The 23293-nt window shown below is 44.3% G+C and overlaps 1 protein-coding gene across 1 annotated transcript in view; it reads left to right on the forward strand.

Annotated features, from left to right (window-relative positions):
* The first annotated feature begins 250 nt into the window (after window positions 1–250).
* Window positions 251–23293, forward strand: part of LOC124777683 (serpin B6-like) — a 241290-nt gene continuing 218247 nt past the window's right edge. The window contains exon 1 of the mRNA XM_047253160.1: window positions 251–297. The gene's annotated coding sequence lies outside the window, so the exon portion shown is untranslated. The remainder of the gene's footprint in view (window positions 298–23293) is intronic.

Raw genomic sequence — 23293 nt, forward strand, 5'->3', positions numbered from 1 at the left:
CTGAACTATCAGCTGGCGAAATAATTAGTTTATGAAAATTCCCCTCTGAAGTGACAGCATCCTACAGTATAGTTACTGCATCACTTTGGAAGCCAGTACTCTCGATCTGCTTTGCGACACAATTTTCCTAAAGAACAAAGGGAGAAAAGCTCCGTTCACGGCGCACAGAAGGAAAAGTAGCTCGCCGTAGGGGCATGACGTCATCGCAGGCTCGGTGGCTGGAGTTTGCGCGTATCGCAGTAGACGTTCTGGCGCCTGCCGTCTAGAAGCATCTCTGTGGCAGCGTCGAATACACAGGTAGGTGCACACTACGCAGTTTCTACTTTCGGGTTTTATATGCAGTTGTACGCATAATGAAGTCACTATTCTTATATGGTATGTCGATGCTTAAGGCCGGATTATTTGTAGCAGCTGAGTTTTCCGAACAACTACTACAAAATTACGCAGCAGAATAGTTTTATGCAGTTGTAAGCCGATTTTCGAGGAACTCTTTAAATCCTGCAGATTTGTTCACGTTACTACGCAAATGTACTGTTCAGGTCAATACGACCTGACATTAAAATAGTTCAAAAAACTTCTGACATATATTTTCGTACAGTTTTTGACATTGTTACATTCCAATTGGTTGTTGAAAATAATAATAATACCAGTACCCAGAACTTTATTTTTTAAAAAATCTGTTAATAATAATAAAACTAGAATGAAAAATACTCCTTTCATAGTACAAAAAAGGCGAATACGTCCTGGTCAGAGTTGGGGGGAAGTAGCTTCTCGACTTATCTGGCAGCTTCAAATACATTTAAATCACAACATTTTGACATATACGAGCTTTTTTACTTGTTAGTATGAGAACCCACATCTTGTAGTACACTGCATCATGACATACGTGATATCATGTCGTATAACATGACACATACTATCGTGTCGTCCAACATGGAATTTGTCATGTCTTGCATTATAGGATACAACATGTCATTATTGTTTAGGATGCATTCAACCCCACTCCTGGGATGGCACCCCCCACTCTAGGATACTTTCTAGTATAGACGCATCCCACTATCTAGAAGCACATAAATTTGTATCTGTTCGTTCTTACACCTTTACCATTCTTGTAACAGGGTTTGGGTTTGGGGGAGAAATGGTCGCTGGTCGCCACGGGGAAAAAATCAACCCCGCCCCCCCCCCCCCCCCCTTCTGGCGCCCCGATGTAAAAGAACTTGTTCTAGCGTTCCCCAGTAACAAATTGATCCCCAGATATTTTACCTCCACCCCCCACCCCCCGGAAAAACTTGTTTAACTTGTACATGTAAGCTCTTCTGCCATGCAATGTTATCTATGGCTGGCGAATCTTCTGGGTTTTTAGCATAGGGTCAGGGACTTCAGCCAGTAATTTGCAAAATGCAGGTATGCCAACACTTTGCAGCTAGGAGAGTTTACTGCATTGGGTAAGTATGATTAACTCATAAAATAAACACGAATTTGTCAAGATGATTTGATTTTAATTTCTTTGGATCTGCCATGTAAGTAGTGAAGCTAGTTCCCTTTTATTACATTCCTAACTCTGCCAAGGACATACTCGCCTTTTTTGTGTTTTGATATAAGCGTTTTTCATTTTGGCTTCCAACTTTTACTGTTACGCAATTCTGACATTATGCCGCCATACCTTGGCTACCGATGTAGATTTTTGTTGACTCAGGCGATGATTGATACGGTATAATTTTGTTTATTGGTTTCGAATCATGTTGTTGGAGTCTGGCATTGTTGATCTGGCACCTCTCTGGCTACCTACCTAGTACGGTTGAACCTATCCAGTGCAACCTACGGTATCCGTGGAGCACAGAAGCCTCACTATCAGGTCAAGGTCACGTGCCTGCGAAAGGTTTTCTGTTCCATTTACCTTTTAAATTTTTCGTATTTTTCATTTTCATTATTTTTTTAAATTTTTTATTTTTAAAATTTGCGTTTATTGTTACACCCATTGTATTCATATACGCATGAGAATGTATATGCAAACATAAAAAAAATAAGCACAGATACTAAATACAGTGCATAAAAGAACAGCAAACATAAATACAACATCGAACGAAATATTAAATACTTGGCGAAGTTTATGACAATAATTTATGTAAATAGTTTATATTACGTAGGTAAACTTACGATGCGACCATGTTACATGTATAACCTTACTTGAAAGCTTGCTATGTCGGAAGCCGAACGATTCGCGCAACAAATAATAAACTTTTGTAAAGCATACATCAGTTATTATCTTTTATCTTAAAATTCTTGTCATTGTTTTTTAAAGTATGGAATAATAAAAGCTGATAATTAAGAAACGTCCGCTAGAAAGCCTCACGTGAATAATTGTGGGCCGAAACGTTGGAACAACTAACCCGAATTACGTACTAGTGTGAACTACAAAACAGTGTATGCACTACAAAATTGTATCAACGTTTCAGTCTTGTACAGAAAATGACAAACTTAACTTGTTTTTTCCCAAAATATTTCTACAAGATAGCATGTAAGTTTTTAAATAAAACGCAGTAAAACATTTTCCGTTGGTTAGAAATAAGGTAAACTTTTTTTTTAACTTATTTTTATAACAGTTCTCGGGTTAGTTTAATTTTCTACGTGGCCATAGTAAAGCTTTAAATGCTAGGCATAATTGGGGTCTAGCGCATGCGTTATTTTGCACACCCAAATATTTTACGATGATTTTAAGCCAATGGTGAATAAAATCTTTAACGGATAAACTACGAAACGATAATTAACTGTAATGACCAGTTTTTTTAATTATGTCAAAATTCAATACATTTCTACGAAATAGTTTCATGTGCAAACGCGTGGGTTTCTGCACGTAACCCCAAAGATGAAAGATTTTTGCAAACGCTTCTGATAATTATCGTAAGAACTTTTTTCTTATCATCTGTATCACTTTAAACCGTCTAAGCACATGCGACTTCAGGCGTGGCGCCTTACATCGCTCCTGTCTGCAAAGTATGGTCGGGAAAATGACTGTGACAGTGACAGTGACAGATGGTCTGAAGCGGGTTCAGTTGAGTACGTACGGTAGTTTTAATTTTCGTCTGCTAGAGGGCAGTAGCGGACAGGACTAAGCAGAAAGAACTATGATGTAGTTAAGAATTTTGACCACAAGAGTCCCGTAGTACACAGAGACATTCCAGAAACAGGTCAAGATATGTTTTTGTGGATTGTTCTGTTTATTTCTTGAAGGCTTTTTTTGTTTATGTTTGTACAGTTTTGTATATGCTTTTAGTAGTATGAATAATGCGTGAATGTGGTCTAAAGCAAATATATAGATCATTGTTCTACTGATGAACGCTCTACGGACTAGTGTGAGAAAGTTTTAAGACAATGTGAATGCAGATGACGGGGAATTTTGTATCATAATATGTTAATTAAGTTTATGGTAAATGGAAAGCTATGTCGAGTGCAAATGAAAATAGTTAATAACGTAAAGTATAAACAAAATGTCGGAATGTTAAATATTTAATTAGAGAAAAGGTGCAGTTCGAAAGTGTGTTATTTGTTGATTGGTTAGCCATGAAAAGCGCGGACTAGGCCTAACGAGGGAGAATAATGTTTTTCTATTGGCCTTAAAAAAAACTGGCCAATCAGAACGGAGTATTCTTCGTGCGTCTTTTCTCTGGGAGATATACACTATGTGATCAAAAGTATCCGGACATCCCCAAAAACATACGTATTTCATGTTAGGTGCATTGTGCTGCCACCTACTGCCAGGTACTCCACATCAACGACCTCAGTAGTCATTAGACATCGTGAGAGAGCAGAATGGAGCGCTCCGCGGAACTCACGGATTTCGAACGTGGTCAAGTGATTGGGTGTCACTTGTGTCATACGTCTGTATGCGAGATTTCCACACTCCTAAACATCTCTAGATCCATTGTTTCCTACGTGATAGTGAAGTGGAAACGTGAAGGGACACGTACAGCACCAAAGCGTACAGGCCGACTTCGTCAGTTGACTGACAGAGACCGCCGACAGTTGAAGAGGGTCGTAATGTGTAATAGGCAGACATCTATCCAGACCATCACACAGGAATTCCAAACTGCATCAGGATCCACTGCAAGTACTATGACAGATAGGCGGGAGGTGAGAAAGCTTGGATTTCATGGTCGAGCGGCTGCTCATAATCCAACATCACGCCGGTAATGCCAAATGACGCCTCGCTTGCTGTAAGGAGCGTAAACATTGGACGATTGAATAATGGAAAAACGTTGTGTGGAGTGACGAATCACAGTACACAATGTGGCGATCTGATGGCAGGGTGTGGATATGGCAAATGCCCGGTAAACGTCATCTGCCAGCATGTGCAGTGCCAACAGTAAAATTCGGAGGCAGCAGTGTTATGGTGTGGTCGTGTTTTTCATGGAGGGGGCTTGCATCCCTTTTTGTTTTGCGTGGCACCATCACAGCACAGGTCTACATTGATGTTTTAAGTACTTTCTTCCTTCCCACTGTTGAAGAACAAGTCGGGGATGGCGATTGCATCTTTCAACATGTTAGAGCACCTGTTCATAACGCACGGCCTGTGGCGGAGTGGTTACACCACAATAACATCCCTGTAATGGACTACCCTGCACAGAGCCCTGACCTGAATCCTATAGAATACCTTTGGGACGTTTTGGAACGCTGACTTCATGCCAGGCCTCACCGACCGATATCGACACCTCTCCTTAGTGCAGCGCTCTGTGAAGGATGGGCTGAAATTCCCCAAGAAACCTTCCAGCACCAGATTGAACGTATGCCCGCGAGAGTGGAAGCTGTCATCAAGGCTAAGGGTGGGCCAACACCATACTGAATTCGAGCATTTCCAATGGAGGGCGCCACAATCTTGTAAGTCATTTTCGGCCATGTGTCCGGATACTTTTGATTACATAGTGTAGAATGCTTTCAGCAGTCTAAGGAGTTGGAGCCCAGCCTTTCAATGGTATGGTCGTGTGTGGTATGAGCTCAGAAGAAAGTTATAATTTGCCAGTTTTAGTTGTGCTACGTGTTTCAAAATTGTTTTAAAGTGAAGGCATATTTGTTCCTGTGTGTTTTCTTAGAAATTCCGGATTTTTTAAATTAGTTTTGTGTTTGAGGAAAGACAGTAATTCCGCGTGGCATATTGAGCAGATCGGTGACTAAAAACTTGAGTGCATTAGACACCGATAAAATTAATAGCGTGGCGAGCATTTTCATTTTAGAACAATCCATGCTTAGCAGCTGTTCAGATTTCAGGAAATACGTTACCATGAACTTGCTAAAGTGAATGACAGGGTTTGTGCATGATTGTTGTGCTAAGAATAGTACGGGCTTGGTAGTGAACCTTTTACATCTCAAGGTTCAGAATATACCGACTTTTGCCAGTATTTCCACCTTTCATTCAAAATTAAGACCTTTTCCCGGTTCTTAGAATAGTTAAGTCGTAGCAGTACGGTAGGTTTCTGCTCGTCTTTGCTACCAGCGATCTGCTGCAACGAGTGCAAGTAGGTGCAGGTAATGGACGAACGTAACCACGTCGCCCCAGACTGACGAACACCGAATTTTACGTGCATTTTATGTGCATGTTTAGACTACTATATCGTGGCAACGGGTAAAGTTTCACAAAACAACAGGATCCCATTAATTACATGTTTTTGTGCATCTTCTTACAAAATTTGAACCGATTCGCCCAAGTTTGAAACATGGAAGTGAAGCACGTAAGAAAAATCACAATAAATGTGTTTTTTGCACGTAAAATCCGAATTAACCTAGATTTTTGGAACCGAGTTTCCAGTTTTATTGCGAAAGTGTGCATTTTTAATTATTTAATTCACTTTAAACCGTTTCCACGCCTTCAGATCACTCAAGAACAAATTTTATATGCTGCATTCACAAATTTAAGCCATCGTATCTCAACAACGGCTAAATATTAAAGGATTTTTTTTTGTTATTATTATTTTACTTTGTGCATTTAACTACCTTCGTGTAAAGTTTGATCCGATTCGTACAAGTTTAAAAGTACAGAAGTTGCATGCTTCAAAAACTTCCCAGAAAACGTGTTTTTTTGCACGTAAAATCCAAACATAGGAATTTCTTTTTCAAACGGTTAAACGTTATCTGAGAAGAAGGTTCGATACACCGGTGGACGGGATTTGAACCATCAGTCTCGATCCATTCCGGAGTTACTTAGGTTGGCTCTGAGCACTATGGGACTTAACATCTATGGTCATCAGTCCCCTAGAACTTAGAACTACTTAAACCTAACTAACCTAAGGACATCACACAACACCCAGCCATCACGAGGCAGAGAAAATCCCTGACCCCGCCGGGAATCGAACCCGGGAACCCGGGCGTGGGAAGCGAGAACGCTACCGCACGACCACGAGATGCGGGCAGTTACTTAGGGGAGACTGGTTTTGCACATAAAATCTGAACGAGGGCGATAGTGCACACATCAGAGGCTGCTACCCAGGTAACTGATTGTGTGTGGGGTACAATCAGGAGCTTCGTAGATTAGGCGACCCTCCATCCAATCCGGATAATGACAGCTGTAGGAGAGCGAAAAGTATGTGTGTAGGATTGAAAGAAATGCTTGCTAAAGATGAGTATATTAAAGTCCTAGTGGTTAACTGCCGAAGCATTTGCAACAAATTGCTAGAGTTCGAAGTGCTCCTGAACAGCAGCAGAAGAAACCTGAAATTGATAGCAATGAGATTTTTGGGGAAAATTAAAGTGTATATCGAAAGGATAGGCTAATGGGAAATGTAAGTGGTCGATGGAGACAGGAAACTCAAAGCCACCGAGATAGAAATTTATGCTGCACGTGAGGTTGTTTGGGCTATACTCTGTATCAAGGATGGGCATAAAATGGTAATTGGTTCCTTCTATTGCCCACCAGACTCATCTACTGATGTAACCGAAAACTTTAGAGAAAACCTCAGTTCATTTGTACGTAAGTTCCATGATCATACTGTAATCATCGATAAATAATTTAATCATCCAACACTCAATTAGGAAAATTACAGTTTTGTTAGTGGTGGGCGTAACAAGTCATTCTGAGAAACATTACGAAACGCCTACTCTGAAAACCACCTAGAACAGATAGTTCGGGATCCCACTCACGATGGAAATATATTGGATCTAATGGAAACAAATTGACCTGACCGTTTTGAGGATATCCACGTCAAAATTGATTACGAAAGGCAGCTAATATCCCAACAAGGAACTTGAAATTTCCGTACAGGACAGGGGCATGTAGAGAAACTATGGCTCAAATGCAAAAGAGTAATTGATGTTCACTGGATAGACATGTTCCCAGTGGAGCAGTTCATAATGGTAGGGAACCTCCATGGTATACAGCTACAGTAAAGAAACTTCTAAAGAAACAGAGATTACTTCACAGTTGGTGTAAAACAAAGCATTGGACTTTAGATGGAGAGATATTGAATGAAACCCTTTTGGCTTCAAGAGGGAAATGTGTGAAGCCTTCAGTGGCCACCGTAGCAGAATACTGTCAAATGATCTTTCACCAAACCCAAAGAAATCCTGATCGTATATAAAGGCTGTTAGTTTCAGCAAAGTAGCGAATGAGACAGGAACTGAAACTGACATTAGGAAAGAAAAAAACTCAAACCCTTAACTTTGTTTTCAAATGTTCCTTTACAAAGGAAAACCCAGGAAAATTGTCCCAATTTTATCCTTATACCACTGAAAAGATGAGTGAAGTAATTATTAGTGCCAGTGGTTTTGAGAAACAACTGACATCGTTAAAACTGAACAAAGTTCCAGGGCCTGATAGAATCCATGTCAGATTCTATATAGAATTTGCTGCTGAGTTAGCCTCTCCTGTAACTATAATCTCTCGTACATCCCTCGAACAAGAAACGGTGCCCAGTAGTTGGAAGAAAGCTCAGACAACACCCACCTACAGGGAGGTTTCACAAAACTACCGTCCAGTATCTTTGAGATGATTTGTTAAGGATCTTGGAACATATCTTCAGCTCAAAAATAATGAGGTATGTTGTGCAGGATGACCTCCTCCATGCCAACCAGCAAGGATTCCGAAAACTTTGATCATGTGAAACCTAAATCGCGCTTTCCTCACATGACACACAGAAAGCTTTGGATCTAGTATTTCTTGATTTCCAAAAAGGATTTGATTCAGTACCACACCTACGCTCATTGTCAAAGTTCGGCCGTATGTAATATCAAGTGAAAGTTGTGACTGGACTGAGAACTTTTTGGGAGGGAGGACACAGCATGTTATCTTGGTTGGAGAGTCATTGTCAGGCGTAGAAGTAACTTCGGGTGTGCTCCAGGGAAGTGTGTCGGGCCCTTGCTGTTCATGTCGTACGTTAATGAGCTAACGGACAATATTAGTAGTAACCCCAGACTTTTTACAGATGACGCAGTTATCTTAATGAAATAATATTTGAAAGAAGCTGCGTAAATATTTGGTCAGATCTTGATAACATTTCGAAGTGCGATGGCTGTGTTGGCTACGCTACAGTCTGTTGCGCAAGGCAGGTGACCTTGAAACGGACTTAGTCGCTGAGGCGAATGCCGCGCAGGATCGCGCTGAGTTTTAACTAAGCGCGATCCGCTGAGTAAAAATACTTCCGGTTGCGTTATCGCTTATCGGCAGGAAGTGTGACGTCATATCAGCACTCGCAGGGCTCGGCAGCTGTGTAGCGAGGCCACTGCATTGCAGATTGTTCACGAGGCAGCAGCACGCAATACACAACCATGCCTCACCGTCGCAGAAGATACACAAGGAGGATGAGAATGCCTGTCTACAAGAATGTTGACACGTTTGATATTACTCCGAAGCCAACAGGACAACAACAATTACTTGGAGGACCAATTACTTTTGTAGGATGTAAACTAAATTTTTCTTGCACAACTAAGGAGGTGCACGTCACAAAATGAAGAAATTTAGTATCTTATGACTATAACATCAGTAAGTCGTAGGGATATGAAATGGGATGATTACATAGACTCTGTGGTGGACTTCGGTTTATTGGAGTGCCATCATCCTAAAAAAAAAAAAAAAAAAAAAAAGGAAATAGCTCACAGGTCCATTCCGGCGGGATGAAGAGAGTAGGGGCGTCAGCGGGTACACTAAGAGGAAGGAGACACGTGGGGTGGGAGATGAAGAGGCAAGACAAGGCAGGAGGGAATGCAGAGACACTGAAAGGGGGCACAAGAGAAGGAGGGGGAAGCCGCTCAGGAGGAGGGAGGGGGAGGAGAGGGAGCCCTGAGGAGGAGGCAGGAAGATGGGGTTAGAGTTGGTAGGAAGGGTAGATGTCAGGGCGGAGCTCACCATCTGGGAGGGGTAGATGGTGGAAGTTGCATTGGGAGAGGAGGTGGAGGCTGTGGAAATGGAGAGAGGGTGGGACACAACGGTAAAGGCGTGGCAACTAGTTGGGGGTGGAGAGGAAGGGAGACACCAGGGGGTGAGGGGGATCTAGGCGGCGGACAATATATAGTGTGCGGATGTGTTCAAGGAAAAGGAGAAGGTGGGGGAAGGGGATGAGGTCGTAGAGGATGCACGTGGGGGATGGAAGGCGGATGCGGTAGGAGAGACAGAGTGCATGGCGTTCGAGGATTTGGAGGGCTTTATAGAACCGGGGATGGGCGGAAATCCAAGCTACGCTGGCAGAACTGAGGATGGGCGGATCAAGGATTTGTAGGTGTGAAGGATGGTGGAAGGATGCAGACCCCACGTCCGGCCGGACAGGAGTTTCAGGAGGCGGAGGCGGTTGTGAGCTTTGTGGTGGATGGTAAGGAGATGGGGAGTCCAGATGAGGTGGCGGTCGAGTGTGAGGCCAAGGTATTTGAGAGTAGGAGTGAGGTGGATAGGACGGCCATAAATGCTGAGGTAGAAATCATGGAGGCGGAACATCCCCAACTCTCTTGTGCTTCCATTTTTAGGTATTCCACGTCGACGTCTGCTCGTAGATACGTATCGTCGGTAGGTTTTCCGGTTTTACTTCCCGATGTGACAGCGACGACTCTCCAATGAGGTGCGGGCCTTGTGTTTTGCATTTACTGCGAGTCTTGTAAATATCGCTTTTATTTAGTAATTTGCCCTGCTAAAACTCTCCCCTTTTATGATTAAGATAGCCTACGCCACCTTTCGGAGGGAGTGGGGACGTTAAACAGTCACAAAAGTTCATATTAAGCATTCCGTAAAACACGTAAACGTTCACTTCAATTAGCGTGCTAGTTAATGTCTACGCTTTCCGCTAGATGGTGCTGACTTACTGCTGAATAGCTTTGCTTCCGTAAAACCTTCACTGATTAGTACTAGGTAAGTCAAATAAGTACAACACTCTTGTATTTCACTTTCACTCTATATTCAAGGATTAAGATGGTGATGGATGATGGTCTATTTAAAAGTTTCCTAGCGTGGAGGAATCTAAATAGTCCGCAATTGCCGATACGCACGCGCTCTACGTCCAGATTCGCAACTAACGGCACACGACACTTTCAAAAGTCCACACGTTAATATCTGAGTACCGGTACCTCTGAATTCACTCGTATCAGCAGATAATTTGAGTTTCTGTCGTCTATATGTCCGTAAAGTTCCAATCTAGCACTAAAGCCCTAAAATCCCGTTAATACTCCGTTGCTACCAACAGTCAGACGTCGTACACTTCATTCCTTTTAATCTCCGTAATATTCTAACAGTTTATCGTGAATCTTAACACGATAAAGTCCAATCTAATTATTGTCTCGCTGACTGACACGGTTTCCCCGCCCTTTAACGAAACAATCAAGGAAAAAAGGCGACAATAATGACGATCAGGCCTTTTTATAGGTTTTTCATCACAAGAGTTTAACGTCACTGCCTTCTCCATGACGGAGCTTCCGTGGCTTTGCTGTACTTAGACTTTAAACTACATGCTGATATACTATAATATTGATCTGCAATTACCGAACTCTGATTCTACACTATTTTCCCCTCTAAAAATTCTATTCTCAATTTTAAATTATTCTTTCTATAGCTTTTATCACTGTAAATTGAACCGAGGTGTTACACGGAGTACGAAGCTCAGTGAATTTGCGTAGCGTAAACACGAGAGTGGGAAGTGTCAGCGGGGTCACAGTTGAAAAACCGAGGAGGCGGAGAGGCCCGCTTCAATGCTTCAACTGCCAGGGAATTGACCACCCGGCGAAATACTGCAAAATGTCCCCGCGCTGCGTAAAGTGTGCTGGGGAGCACCTGAGCCGGGAATGTCTGTTCCCGACAAGAAGACACCCACGTGCTGCAACTGCAATGAAGAACACGTCGCCAGCTTCCGCGGATGCAAGGCCTTCAAAAAAGCAGCCGCAAAAGGCAGGCAGGCACCAGCGAGGAGGGTTCAGCTGGGAAGAAACTATGCTATTGCAGCACCAGCGGCGACCGCAGCAGCCGCCGCATGGGAAACGCCTGCGAGGCCGGCTCAGCAACACGCAGAGCAGGCGCGGCAGGCGGAGCGGCCTAGCCGCGCAGCGGAAGGCGTTCCCCGACCACCACGAGAGGAGCAGAAGAAGCGTGGCATGGCCGGCAGGATACGTGGGCGCGGAGGAGGGAGGCCGTCACAGCGCCACCCCCTCCCCCCACCGACGGCCACCCACCACCACCGACCACTGTAACCACCGAGGCCGCAGAACTACGAGACATGCTGCGGGAGTTCAAACAGCTGCTACTCCAACTACCGCAGATGATCGTTTCTGCACTGATTGCAGCCAACCGGGCCAACATCACAAGACAAGCCAACAACACCCGTGATGCCTAATCACATCATAGGTCTCACCGTCTGCGTATGGAACGAAAACAGCATAAGGCAGTTTCTACGCGATGAGGCTTTGGATATGTGCCTCGTGTCTGAGACATGGCGTAAAGGCGAGGGCACCTAACTATAGGTGCTATAGTACGATAGACCAACAGCATGCGGCGAACTGCGACCTATGTAAGAAGAACGCTGTGACACCAGCAAATCCAGCTACCACAGCTGACGCTGAAACGTCCCCTTTTTGAAGAATTATACAAGACTGTGCTTTAACTGACACACAATATTTTTTAGCGCAACGCAATCTGCCTTTCAATAATCCCTACAAAATAATGGCCCTGTCTAATATTAACCTATACGTTTCACAAATCACTTACCTCACAAAAATCTTCGTTACTCGAACTACTGCAATACGGCGAGCGCCACTACTGCCAGCTAAATAAAAGATTCTAACTACAGAAGGCACTAACTACTGATAGGCATAGTTAGCAAATGAAAGATTTTAATAGAGAACAAACACTGTATTTACCTTAATAGTCATATTATATATAGCAGTTCATGACAGTCTTACAAATTTCAAAACTCCGCCATCTCTCTCCCCACATCTATCACTGCTGGCGGCTCACCTCCAACTGCGCAACGCTACGCGCTGTTAACATCCAGCTGCCGCTGCCCAATACTACAATGGTAGACAACAATGCAAACTAACCACAGACTGCACACAGCACAGCCAGTGATTTTCATACAGAGCGCTACGTAACGTTGCCAATAAGAAAACATAAACAGCCTACTTACAACGCAACTAGAAGCAACTGGTGTCACAGTCAGCACCTCAGTGGGTCAAATGACCTTCATCGCCACGTACCAGAAGTGTAGTTTGAGACGCTATTGGCAATGCGTGGCAACATCTTTATCGGCGGCGACTTCAACGCCAAGCACCCGGTGTGGAACTCCAGGGTCACCACAACCAGCGGCAGGAGGCTTCTTAAGGCGACCACAGATAATGACGCGATGGTTCTGGGGCCATACGACTCTACACACTACCCTAAGAGAGGCCGCCTAGACATCGCGATCATCAGCCCTGTACACCAAGAGGATCAACCCACATCTGATGCGAGGGAGACTACAAATAGCCTGAAACGAGCTCGAAGCTTGAGCCACCAAGTGGCAGCTCAAGTTCAGTGAAGCGAAGAGCCAGGCTGCGATCTTCACGAGGAAACGTATACCTGAAGCTCTGCCACTAACCCTCATCATAGTAGGCCCCATCCCATAGTCGAACACCGGCCGCTACCTGGGCATCACACTGGATCGGCGCCTTACTTGGGAGACTCACATCACCGAAATACGGGGTAAGGCGCTTGGCCGAATGCGCCTCATCTACCCCTTCCTCAATCCCACTACCACACTGTCTCCACACTGCGGAAAGACGCTGTATCTGGCACTTATCAGGCCCGTGCTGGAATATGCCGCCGTGGTGTGGGGGAATACCGCCGAGACTCATATCAGCAGTTTCCAGTGCCTGAGACTGGCACTACATCTCTTGCGTAGTTTGGCCTTGCTGAAGGTCCGCTTCAAGCAGTCGGCGAGACTCTTCTATGCTGACACGAGAAGATCTACGAATCCTCTCATCAGGAATCTGGGAAACCAGATTCACTGGCGAGTGACAACGAGATGGCCGCGCTTGCTACGAGAGTAGCAACGTTGCTCAGGCAGCAAGAGGAAGGAAAAGGAAGAGTGTCAAACCAGAAGAAATAAGCCAAGATGCGATGAACTGAAAATCAACCAGAGAAAGAAGAAGGAAAAGCAGCTAGACCTGCTAACCCTTCAACCTAACGAAGCTGCAGCTTCGAGATGAAAGCAGCAGCAGCAGCAAACACGAGGTAGACGCCGGGAACCGATATTGCCCCCACTGCCCCCACTGAAGAGGGCAACAGAAGACGATGCACTGCGCCATAAAACTTGTTCGAGAGGGCACACCAGAAGATTTGCGCGTCAACGCCCTTCCCCCTCCACCGAAGGGGAAAACGCGCAAGGAAGATGCCACGTCGTCGGGAGGCGGCAGGAGTGGCAACACGTCAGCTGCCACCCGCAATCCAGCAGCACCCAGCCACGGCACAGCAACCACTGTGCAAGAAGGAGAGCTGTCTGTGGTCGTCTCCACATTCTCTGCAGAAATCGAAAAAGGTCTCGCACCTGGCCGAAACGCTGCAGAGAGTTGCGGATGCAGTGCTGACAGCTATGCCAGTGGCTGCCCGGCAGCTGTCGCAGTAAAGCGCTCCCTACGCCATGCGCGCCGGGGGCAGTGAGTCCGGACTGTCACAGGCTGCCAAGTTGTCTGCACTGCTCACAGCAAAGAAAAAAGAAAAGCTGCAGAGGGAAACATGAGGGCACGAAGTGCAAGAAAATAATTATGAACCTCACAAACCACCGAAGACAAGGAGGCAAAGTAGGTACAGCTTACCAAGACACAGCCTACTTAGCAGTCAGGGGGTCCCTGATGGAGCCCACCTCGTTCGTTCGTTCTGACGGCAACAGCCGACTCGTGAGTGGAAGATGGACCAGAGATGTCCATGCCTGTATCACTTTTGCTAGCAACCGGTTCCCAAAAGCTTGTGTTGACACGTCTGGGCTCACGAGCCCTCTTATCTGTGCTGTAGTAGCTGTACCACCTGCCACTGCTCGCCTTACAATACGACGATCCTGTCGGGCGTCTGTGCTGCGTGGACGTCCAGAACTTCATCTGCGGGTGTGAGGGTGTTCGCAGTGACCACTGATACCAGCATCGTTGCACAGCCGACCAGGACGTCCAATTTGTGTGCAAATTCTCAGAAAGGACAATCCCGCCATTAGGAAGTCACAATTTTGACCCCTTGCAAACTCGCTCTGTTGGCTGTAGGAAGAACATGTACGTACCTGTGGCATGATTGTCTGTGGGCACGTAATACCATGCTGAGCCTTCCGGCTATGAACGTTCCCTACTAAACGATGGACACAGAGGTCGCTCTGGTAGCTATACTTCTACGCTATCTGTTGGTGGACGAGTTGAAATCATTATCAGTACATCTGCTATCCCTCAGGTGGCATACGCCGTCATTTACATCTACATCTACATCGTTACTCCGCAAGCCACCTGACGGTGTGTGGCGGAGAGTACCTTGAGTACCTCTATCGGTTCTCCCTTCTATTGCAATCTCGTATTGTTCGTGGAAAGAAGGATTGTCGGTATGTCTCTGTGTGGGCTCTAATTTCCCTGATTTTATCCTCATGGTCTCTTCGCGAGATATACGTAGGAGGGAGCAATATACTGCTTGACTCCTCGGTGAAGTTATGTTATCGAAATTTCAACAAAAGCCCGTACTGAGCTACTGAGCGTCTCTCCTGCAGTCTTCCACTGGAGTTTATCTATCATCTCCGCAACGCTTTCGCGATTACTAAACGATCCTGTAACGAAGCGCGCTGCTCTCCGTTGGATCTTCTCTATCTCTTCAATCAACCCTATCTGGTACGTATCCCACACTGCTGAGCAGTATTCAAGCAGTGGGCGAACAAGCGTACTGTAACCTACTACCTTTGTTTTCGGATTGCATTTCCTTAGGATTATTCCAGTGAATCTCAGTCTGGCATCTGCTTTACCGACGATCAACTTTATATGATCATTCCATTTTAAATCACTCCTAATGCGTACGCCCAGATAGTTTATTGAATTAACTGCTTCCACTTTTGAAATTGTCGTGTGCCGTTAGTTGCGAATCTGGACGTAGAGCGAGTGCATATCGGCATTTGCGGACTATTTAGATTCCTCCACGCTAGGGATCTTTCTTTCTATGTATTCGCAGCACATTACACTTGTCTACATTGAGATTCAGATTCAATTGCCATTCCTTGCACCATTCGTCAATTCGCTGCAGATCCTCCTGCATTTCTGTACAATTATCCATTGTTACAACTTCTCGATGTACTACAGCATCGCCCGCAAAAAGCCTCAGTGATGTTCCGATGTCGTCCACAAGGTCATTTATGTATATTGTGAATAGCAACGGTCCTACGACACTTCCCTGCGACACACCTGAAATTACTCTTACTTCGGAAGACTTCTCTCCATGTCTCTCGATGTCGTCTTTCGAGGTTCAATCACTTTTTTTTCAGGCAGTGTAGATTAAACTTCTATCACAGGGTCGTCTAGAGCCAAAAGTCTGAAAAGTGTTTTAAGGTACAATACTCTTTTCGTAAATTTTTTCTGTTTTGAAAACCATGTCTGGCCATCCGGGTTTAGATTTTGCGTGAATTCCCTAAACCACCGAAGGTGAATGCTGAGATGGTCTCTTTGAAAAGGCAACGGGCAATGACCACGTCGTGAACGGAATATTAACCCGAATCTTCCTTTAGTGCATTCTGTATGCTTTTGAGCATTACATTTAGAAAATAGATTTCCATGTGTATTTCTCGGTGAAGAGTAGCTTACGAAGCAACCTGTCGATTTTGATTATTGACGCAGTCAATATGAACAGTATGGTGTCGTACTTCCTTGCGCCGTTAGAGGTGTATACTTTGCGTAGCGATTGTGACACTCATGGGCAAGTTGGGACATCCGGGTGGGGCCGCATTTGCAAAAGATGTATTGGAAACAAAATCTGAAAAACTAACTTGAGCTAACAAACAGGACCTTTGCCTGGAGATGCGATATTCAATTGGGGACACTCATCTAAGAAAAAATTATAGAGTAAGGAACGAAGAACATTGTATCGCATTTAGCACTTGACCTACATAGCTGAATTAAAGAACGCTGTACATCCAAAACAGCAAAGCAAAACGAATTGCTTTACTGTAATGGCTTACTTCGTATATATGTCTATAAAACGCGGTTGAAAGGTACGCCAATACGTCTATCCTTGAGTATATCTGTATATATCCACAGTAATAATTACTTTGTATATAGCAGTTAAAGAGATGAGTCTAAATCATGGTTTTTGTCTATTTGAATACCACGTGATTGATAACCATAATTAGTGTAGTTCTGAGTCACTATTACTCGTATTATCCATTCCATCCAGCGAAGACGTGTCTCGAGATGCCCCGGGCAGCAGTGGGGTACCAACGTGTCTCCTGCCATATGGCCTGACAACCATGAGTGATGGTCTAGGGTGTCATTTCACTTTTTTAGAAAAAGTGATAGAATTTATGTTGCTAGGAAAGAAATACTGAGGAGAGCAACTGTAGAAGTTTACACTGGTTTAACAATGAAACCATTATTTGGCTGGTAAATCACTTCCTTCCCCCTACTTATGAAAGAAGTGGGCGCACCCTTCCAAATCTAGCAAAGATATAGAAGATTTTTGGTCTGTTTAACAGACCCACATTTTCAGATTGATGTACATAGGTACACACCAGACAACTATGTCACCGACATTCTCACATGTTCATCCTGTTACCAAAAACATCTATGTGGATCAGATTTCCCAGAAATGTAAAACTAGAAACAATAAAAGTTAAGTGGCCATCGAGGTATCAGCTTCCGTGTGTGGTGGGAGCCCATGAGTGCATGCACATACCTGTCATGAAACCTCCTGTACATGGAAACGAATACATTAACTGAAAGGACTTTCCTAGTGCAAATGTGCAGGCGATGTGTGGTTATAGTGAAACGTTTACTACTATCAGTGCTTCATGGTTCAGATGGCTCTAAGCACTATGGGACTTAACATCTGAGGTCATCAGTCCCCTAGACTTAGAACTACTTAAACCTAACTAACCTAAGGACATCACACACATCCATGCCCGAAGCAGGATTCGAGCCTGCGACCGTAGCAGGAGCGTTGTTCCGGACTGGAACGCCAAGAACCGCTCGGTCACAGCGGCCGACAGTGCTTCATGGCATGGTCCTGTACATAGAAGGATATGGAGAAACTATGATGTATGACAGATACTAACAGACACCCAGTGTAATGCTTTAATTTGATGATGAAGGGTATAGCGTTGCTTCATGCTTAATCACACCATTCCAGAATCCACAAATATCTGATGAGAGGGCGTGCAACAGACTTCACTCTATGGAAAAAGTGATAATCGAACAGTGCTTGGACATGTGGAAAGGCACTTCCCAGTTCTGAAAAATAAAATATGATCTACCCAGAAAACCCCTAGTAATCATAGCCTGTCTGTTTTCCACGAAGGCACAAAACAGACACGGTTTGAGGATTTTGAGGCACATAATGACGGCAGTAATTTTCCAGTAGTGGGAGAAGATGAAGCAGCAAACATACGTGTACGTGGTTAGACACATGCGTGGGCAAACCGCGGCCCGCGGGCCACATCCGGGGTGAACGCAATACTGGGCGAACATTCAATGAATGTACTCTTCAACACACGTGTTTTGAGGCAGAATTTGTCGGCGTGGCATTACGGGAAAGGGATGTCATTCATATCGGCGTGTTAACCCATACATTTTAAGATTATGGACGCTATAGTTTTGATTTTGTGCGCTAGAAGCATTGCTGTTGCGTCGTGACTAGGCAGCCCGTGAACCTAAGTATAGGTCGCGCAGGAGACAGTGTTGGATGCTCAGTGACCAGTTGTCGCCCCAAGAGCTGGGCGAGTTCATTTGTTTGTTCAGAAGGGGAGTCCGACAAGCGTTCGCCACCTTTCGGTCGGTCTGCGATGACAGAATCGACGGGCACGCCCTGCAGTCTTCCTCAAGCGATTATGTAGGAACTATTCGGTATAAAAAATTTCATATTTGCTTTACTTGTAGCTTTACATGTCAGGTTCATTATGCTGTGCCCTCATTTCGTTAATGGTCGTAGTTATTGGGACATTTACGTGGAAGTAAGAACGGCACGAAATTCGAAAAAGTTTGTAATGAAAATTACAGGTCGCTATGATTTTGAGTCTGGAGCGTATTACGTAATATGTTGCTGCATATGAAATTTAGCTAACATACTGAATCTTTCTTTAGACTTGGGTCGTGATCTCTATCTACCACCAATTTCGAGAAAATTAATCTGACATAACGCAGTCATTTGCGACTGCAGCGTGCCAGCGATAAAGTCACAGAGAAATATTTCAAAAACGGTTTAAGATATCGAAATGAGATTTCGGTAAATGATAGCACACAAAGAGGAGAGTATTTTTCCGTATGGTTGTTATGCAAAACTTCATTATTTACTGTGTTATTCCAGTAACTACAGACTTTTCTGATGAAAGAATATAATTTTTAAGGGCCATGGAGAGCTGGCGAAAAGAGAAATGTTATGGGTTTTGGAAGAACATATGTGAGGTCATCACACGCTTATTTTGTAAGTAGGAAGTGCTTTTCCGTAAGCTACTGACCTTACTTTTCCTTACTTCCTCACTTAATAAACCACTGTTTCAGAATTCTGTCAAAAATGCGTCTGCACAACACGCTAGTAAGGTGAGCCTGTGGAAACTCCGCTGAATTTTGGCAAAATAAGCAAATTTTGACACGGCAACAAATGATATCTGTAGGTTTTACTCAAAATTCCCCAGTCGTGACTCTTCTCTGACATTTATAAATGATTAACGAACAGGCGAAAATATATTGCTGCATTTTAGCTATTAAACAAACAAGAGGTGACTGATCTTTCTGAATGGTCACCATGCAAATGTGGGCATGGGAGGGGCCCCGCTTAATATTTACCAAAAATGTATGTGTTGGCTTCAGTTTAGAACGGCACTTCCCTTCCAGCGCTCAGCATTTCCCATACAGCGCTCTGAGCGACCTCCCTCCCGCTTCCCCCCCCCCCCCACCCCCCCCCCCCCCCCCCCGCCACCGACCGACCATTGCATCAATCAGGCATGCAGGTCACCAAAGGCGGCCCATGCATATTGAAACAGAAGTCGAGACATTGTTCATGTAATGTGAGTAGTGTTGTGTGGGGAGTTTGTTACGTCTGCCACAGACGGCCCCTGCCAGGCAGACTACACTCAAGACATCCCTGCGTACCATATAAGATACACAAGCACTTGCTGGCGCAACCAAGAGGAAAACAGTTCTTCAAAATAAACAGAACTTGCTAGAGACTGATGCAAACCTTTTTCTGCAGAGGTCGCCTCACATACACAGGGAAGTTGGAGTACTCTACCGACCTCTGGCGGCTTTATGAGGCCAGCGCAGCAGCAGTACAGCCAGTTCCTCACCGAGCTAGGACCAGCTCCGACGGACCTCACCGATGCTCTTGATGAATAGTCGTCTACATGTTATTTGTTTTCTTCGTGTGTACATAGTGATTATTCGAGAAGTGTAGTTCAGTTTCAATAAACGACATTATACTGAGTGTTCTACAATACTGAGTATTCTTCAGTGGCCTTATAAAGCCAGTGGAGGTCGGCAGAGTACTCCAACTTCCCTGTGTCTGTGAGGCGACCTCTGCAGAAAAAGGTTTGCATTAGTCTCTAGCAAGTTCTGTTTATTTCGAAGAACTGTTTTCCTCTTGGTTGTGCCTGCAAGTGCTTGTGTATGTTATATGGTACGCAGGGGTGTCTTGAGTGTAGTCTGCATGGCAGGGGCCGTCTGTGGAAGACGTAACAGGGTTATTACCTAAACTTTGTATAGATATTTTAAAAAAGCACTCCGTCTGCAGGCCACGAGTGGCCTACCGGCTACCATCCAACAGCCGTGTCATCCTCAGTGGAGGATGCGGATAGGAGGGGCGTGAGGCCAGCACACCGCTCTCCCGGTCGTTATGATGGTATGCTTGACCGAAGCCGCTACTAGTCGGTCGAGTAGCTCCTCAATTGGCATCACGAGGCTGAGAGCACCCCGAAAAATGGCAACAGCGCGTGGCGGCCTGGATGGTCACCCATCCAGGTGCCGACCAATCCCGGCAGAGTTTAACTTCGGTGATCTCACGGGAACCGGTGTAGCCACTGCGGCAAGGCCGTTGCCCTTGTATAAATATGCCCAATTCATATGTTTTATATGTTTTTTGTGATTCCTTAGCATTTTAATTTTTCTTGAAATGTACTGAAATTCGAGGTGATAATTTTACTTTTACCAAAAATTGTTTCAAGGATGTGGTGAAACTATTTATCAGATACTGCAGTAAATAAGCGCTCAAACTGTTTAGCCTGTAACATTTCAAACTGGCTAATTGCTAATCATCCGTTTTAGCACACACACGTGAACAAAACACACAGCGGAAGTAGAGGAGGAAGTGAGAAAGAACTATGTGGTCAGAGAATATGCTTTAATGCTCGAGAATTTTCTTAGAGAATGCTCTTTTGGTCTGAGAATCTTTTCTGAAGAACATTCTTTTTCTTATTCATACGACCCAATAGTTTTTGTCTCCAATTGTGTCATATCTACGTTGGGCTACATTACCGCTCTGATTCTGTACAACTGAGTGGCACATGCACACCATCTGACTGTCATGCCTTACCTGAGCAGTGGAGAATCACATGATCTTCTGGCATCAGTCCTACACTATCTGCAGCGCTCCAGATTGACGGTGCTGCACTTTTAAGGGATCAGTTTACTGTTCAGGTATCTGTTCCTAATATTACTATCCGAGGAATCACCTGGGTATAGCCTTAGTCTCTGGCGTAAGGTACATGTAGCTTATGCAAATACTTTATCCTGTGACGCTTTTACAATTTTATGTTGACAAGGGCCTCTACGTGTGGGCATTTACTAATGAGTAGTCATTCTGATGTACGATATATGTAATCTGGCGCTACCTAAAGTCATGGCTTGCAATAGTTCTTGTTTCATCAATTTCATTTATGACAAGAACTGCTCGGCTCCATCTAATCTATTGTCCCATCATCTGACATAATAAGACCACTACTTCTGAAGGATATATTTTTACACAGTTGCTGTTTCGCAGCCATGTTTAAGATTTTAAAATTTTAATGGATGGAAAAGACCCACCCTGGCTCGACAACCCTGTGAGAAAGCTGCTACAAAAGCAAAGAGGACTGCACTGTAAATATAAACATTGCCAATGCCTGACAGATAAACAAAAACCAAGAGAAGCCAGAATTAGTGTAAACAGAGCAACGCGTGAAGCATTCAATGAATAAGAAAGAAAAATTGGATCTACCGACTTGACAGGTAATCCTAAGCAGTTTTGATCATATGCATACCAGTAAGCGAATCAAAGGTATCTATCCAGACACTTTTGACCACAATGGCATTGAGCCTAACACAGAAAACTATTTCACAGAGGAAGATTGCACTGTAGTTCCTCCTTTAAATCGTCGCACGAACGGCAGAATGACAGCTATCGAAATAAGTGACCGATGGATAGAAAAGCAACTAAAATCGCTCAATAGAGGATTTTTCAAAGGACCCGACGGGATACTAGTTCGATTCTACACAGAGTTGACGAAAGAACTTACTACACTTCTAGCAGCAGGAGCGAAGCAGTCCTAATGATTGGAAAAATGATCGTATCGTTCCCAATTTCAAGAAGGGTCGTCGAAGAGGCGCATAAAACTGTAGGCTTATATTTCTGGTATCAGTCTGTTATGGAATGCTGGAACACGTTATATGCCTGCATATTATGACAATGAGATTTGTGCAGACCGAAAATCTTCTAGGAATCAACAAGTGTTCCAAACTCAACGATCTTGTTAAACCCAGCTCGCTCTGTTCGTCCACAAGACCCAGAGAGAAGTAGATCACGTCCTCAAGTAGATATCGTGTCGCTTGACTTTCGGAAGACGTTCGCTACAGTTCCACTGTCCCGAATAATGAACAAAATACAAGCGTAGAGAATATCAGACTAGCTACGTGATTGGGTTGAAGAGTTTATAGCAAACAGAACACAGCATGTCATTTTCAGTAGTGAGAAGTCTCAGACGTAAGAGTAATTTCTGGCGTCATCCAAGGGAGTGTTATAGAACCTGTACTTTTGACAATATGCATAAATGACCTAGCAGATAACATCGGATGTTCTATGAGGCTTTTTGCCGATGATACTCTTGTATAAAGAGAAATCATAACGCTAGAAAAATTGTAGCGAAATGCTGGAAGACTTGTAGAAGATCGACGATTGGTCCTGGGAGTGGCATTTGAACCCCAACATCAACAAATGTAATGTATTGCGTGGTCGTAGCCAGAATGACACATATTGTATGATAACACGATTGCACAACAATTACTGGAAGTAGTTACTTCCATAAAATGTCTAGGAGTACGTATACGGAACGATTTGAAACGAAAAAACCTCATGAAATTAATCGTAGGTATGGCAGATGCCTGACTGAGATTCATTGGAACAATCCTCAGGAAATTAGTCCATCGGCGGAGGAGGTAGCCTACAAGACCCTCGTTCGACCAATACTTGAATATTGCTTGGCAGCCGGCCGCGGTGGTCTCGCGGTTCTAGGCGCTCAGTCCGGAACAGCGCAACTGCTACGGTCGCAGGTTCGAATCCTGCCTCGGGCATGGATGTGTGTGATGTCCTTAGGTTAGTTAGGTTTAAGTAGTTCTAAGTTCTAGGGGACTGATGACCACAGCTGTTAAGTCCCATAGTGCTCAGAGCCATTTG

This window comes from Schistocerca piceifrons, chromosome 2, assembly GCF_021461385.2.
Source record: "Schistocerca piceifrons isolate TAMUIC-IGC-003096 chromosome 2, iqSchPice1.1, whole genome shotgun sequence".
In the NCBI taxonomy this organism is placed as follows: domain Eukaryota; kingdom Metazoa; phylum Arthropoda; class Insecta; order Orthoptera; family Acrididae; genus Schistocerca; species Schistocerca piceifrons.